Source organism: Rattus norvegicus, chromosome 1 (assembly GCF_036323735.1).
Source record: "Rattus norvegicus strain BN/NHsdMcwi chromosome 1, GRCr8, whole genome shotgun sequence".
NCBI classification, from domain to species: Eukaryota; Metazoa; Chordata; class Mammalia; order Rodentia; family Muridae; genus Rattus; species Rattus norvegicus.
The window spans coordinates 47400300-47404668 of NC_086019.1; positions in this window are offsets into that span (position 1 = coordinate 47400300).

Consider the following 4369-nt stretch of genomic DNA (forward strand, 5'->3'; position numbering starts at 1 on the left):
CTGGACCCCGTCATCAGTAACTCTCCATCTCCTTTGCTTCCCACGGCCAACACTGGACATTCGGATCTGAGAGGTCAACATTGTTGGTTTCCATTCTCAAATGGAATCATACAGCATCTGTCTGTCTGAGTCTCGATCATTCCACTCGGCATAATGGTCTTTGCTAACCTCTGCGGTTGCAAATGGCAGGATGTCCATCTCTTGATAGCTGGAGAATGTCCCATTATAACAAAATTCCATATAAATATGTGTGTGTGTGTGTGTGTGTGTGTGTAGAGAGAGAGAGAGAGGGAGAGAGAGAGATGGATATAAAGATAGATATATATATAGATATACATATACATCATATTCATATACATATACATATATAGTACTTTTTTATCCATGATGGACCCTTAAATTACTTCCATATCTTATCTATTAAAACCACTCATGCAATAAGTTTGGGTGCATATGTCCTTTCAAAATAGTGATTTTGCTTCCTTTAAATACAGATGCAGAGATAGTCTTGCTGGACCACATGGCAATTCTAGACATAATATTTTTAAAGCACCAGTGTACTATAATCCTCAATGGTTGACCTAGTTTATAGTACCACTAATGGAGTGGTATACCTTCAGGGGATGTGCTGAGAAGATGGGCGAGAGTTGCTGAGTCAAACTGTACATTAAGAAGAGATTTGTTATGTCTGAAGTGACTAGATGGGGTCCAAAGAAAGGAGCATCAGTCTAGCCAAAAAGCATGGTGTCACTTAAATGTTTCAAGGGAAGGGGTGGTCTAGCATTGTGAGCAAACAGGATTGGTTAGTATGTGACCTGTGACATATGACCAAGGCTAGAGAAATGGGCAAATATGTCTTGGACTATGTGACAGAGGCACTCTTTCTCTATGTTGGGGGGAATGGCATATATGACTTAGGCTATGTTACAGTGGTCACTGTTGGGGTAGGAGGATGGGGTTTAGTTAATTTGTGACCCATATAAAGTAATGATGTGCCTTCCATTCCAGGGAATAGGAAGACGGGTAGAGCTGCGGCCCTTGCTCTTAAACCCTCTCTGCCTGGGGCTTATTTACTTACAGGATCCAGGCTCTCTAACACATGGTTTGTCCCTGTGTGCTGGACAGCACCTGTGACCTCTTGGTTACACTAGGAATGTGTGAGATGGTATTTCTTGGCTTTGATTGCATTTCCCTAATGATTAGTGACCTGAGCCCTTTTCATCACTTGTTGCCCATGTGTACATGTCTTCCAGAAAAAGGCCTACTTGGGTCCTTTGCCCATCTTCTTTGCTTTTCACTCAGGCTGAAACCTGAAGAGATCGATAGCTTGGAAATATATTCTCCTTGTGTGTTTCTTCTTCCTTTTGCTGATTGTCTCTTTTACTATATACAGAGGTTTGGTCGGTTTGAGGCAATCCTATGGGTCAATACTGCTTTGCATAGCTGTGATTTTTATCATATCTAGTAACCTCTGATAAGATCAATAGCAAGCAGCCTTGTTCCTTGTTCCTTATGTTCTTAGCTTTTATGGTCTTGATCTCATGCTAAAGTATTGAATTTACAGCTAATACATATATAGAGTATAAGGATAAAATTTCCTTAGGTGTGTGGAGATCCAATTTTTCCAACACTGTTGATAGAAGAAACTCTCTTTCTCACTGTGTATTCTTAGCAGCTTTGTTCAATATCAATTATGGTGTATGCATGAGTAATATTCCTGAGCTATCTTTCCACTGTCCAACGTGTTTATTGTCCAGTGTCATACCGATTCTGTCAGAGCTATAGTTTAAAATCAAGTGGCCTAATGGCTTTATTTCTCTTCTTTATGATCAAACTGCTCTGGGATGTGGGCAAGTCTTTCTTGGATCCATGAATTTACTATTTTTCATATTCCTCTAAAAAGAGACATTAAAGTTTTGATAGAATGATATTAACTCTAAAGACTACTGTACCCAGTAAAGATATTTAAAAATACTATTTTTTATAATCCATGGTTGCAAGATATCGTTCCATTTCTTTCTTTAACTTTCTTCATCAATGTTCTAAAATCTATGCCTATGCATAAAACTTTGGGCACTATAATTAAGCTTATTCCTAAGTATCCTATTTATTTCACGCTACCCACAAACATTGCTTTCACGCATTTTTAGCTTCTTTCATTCTTTATCTTCAAATAGGTACAAATGCACTGACAAACACACACACACACATGCACAGAGAGAGGGGGGAGGGAGAGAGGGAGAGAGGGAGAGAGGGAGAGAGGGAGAGAGGGAGAGAGGGAGAGAGGGAGAGAGGGAGAGAGGGAGAGAGGGAGAGAGGGAGAGAGGGAGAGGGAGAGTGACAGGGAGAGAGAGAGAGACATATGGGTTCCATATCATCTGCCAATACCTTTGCTATGGACCTATAGTTCAAGTGTCTTTCTTGAAGCATGCGCAGAGGAGTATTCCTCTGATTTCTCCGATGTTTCCTCAAAGATTCACTGTGCCTTCATTAGGTGAGGCTGGAAAAACAGGCACATTACTTCTCTGTGAAGAACCAGAGTCCAGTGCTGCCCTTAAGAGCACATCTCTATTTTCCTAACATCTATTTCAAAGAAATGCTTAATGTGTGTGTGTGGAGTGAATGCCCGGAAAATATTTGTTGATTGCTGCACTGTGTCTAAAAATCAGTTGGAAGCAGCTTCTCCCAGTCTGCCAACTCTCAGAGATAGCTGAGTGCCTGGCCCTCCTCCACGTTCCTTAGCTAAGGGTATTTTTTTTCCTTAGAGAAATGTGTTTGTAGAGAATCTAAAAACTGACCAACAAGCCACAGACTCAGGCACTCAGACTGGAAATCTTCAATGGGTCCCGGAATCATTGGACTCTTACGCCAAGCATAACTGGCATTTTAATTTTAAATAAATGCAACAACCCATAAAATTTCATAGTGCTTAGGAAACTTAGTCTCAATCCATAAAACTAATGAAAACAAAGTAAATCTCATGGCCCTTGAGATTTCCATCTATACTATTCTATACCTTACTTTCCTTCTTGGAAAAATAATACTTGAAGTCATAGATAATAGCCAGGTTGTACTGATAAGTATGTTAAATCCAAGGACATTGAGAGCCTCCGGTACTTTTCCTTCAGGAAGCTTTTTAGGGGATGAGGGTAGAACTGAATCAGTCAAGTTCTTGCCCTGTATGCACAGTACCTCAGTGTGATCCCCAAATGCCATATTTAAAGAAAGGGTATGGTTGGTAGTGCCTTTTTGTAATCCTGAGGTAGGAAAGTGGAAACAGATTGATACCTGGAGTTTGATGACTTGCCATCTATTCGAATCAGTGTGCTCTGGCCTAATGAGAAACCCTATCTCAAAGACAGGACAGATGGCACCTAATGAAGGATGCTCAAGGTTGACTTCTGACCTCTACACACACCTGCACACATATGCTCACTCACAAATAAATAAATAAATAAAGAAAGAAAGAAAGAAAGAAAGAGACAGAGACAGAGACAGAGACAGAGAGAAAGAATGTTTAAGAGTTTATGATCCTTACTTGTTGAGGTAAAGCTCAGAGATCAGCTTCATTTAATGACCTTTCCTAAGACTACTGTGGAGTCAGATCAATTCTAACAGGAAAGAGCTAAAAGTCACTTCCCATGTCAAAATGCCATGGGAGTTTTAAGTCATAAAGGGGGAAATTTTACTAAAAGATCTCTGTGTGGTAAGGTTCCTTCCAATGACAGAACACGCTATGCCTTCTCCCCCACAATTGAAACTCGCTCCCGTGTCTCCCAGGCAGGGAGCAGATTCCATGCAGAAGAGTGAATGCTTCCCACCATAGCAGTCTTGCCATGTTGCTAGAAATGGGTCTGTAGATTACACTTCCTACTTCTGACCATAAAGTCTGGTTCAGTGTTTGAAGTAGACACAATTCAAGCGTCACCTGAACAACCAGCTCCTATTTTCCCACAGTTCGAAAGATTTCATTTTACCTTGTCCTGTGACTTTATTTCTAGGCTGTTCTATGTGGCTTCTCAATGCAAGCTCCATCATAGCTAAATGGTCAAAGTCAATTTCTGTACAGAACGTCCTGTTCTTGTCTGCTAAGCTTTGGATCCTTTGCCTCAAACTCAGGAGACTGAGTTTACACAAACGAATGTAAAACATCAGTCGCTTCTATAGCCACAGTGATGGTCATTACTGCAAAGGTCACCACTGAGACCATGGGGCCTTGATCCATGGCGTCAGCCTCTGACTTCTCATCACGTTCTATCGCCTTCTTAACTGGCTATTTAGCACATCCTGGGGGTTTAAAAGGGATTCTAACACACACACCAAACGCATCTTCCCCTAAACAGTCCCTGAACTTTTATTGATGGCATTT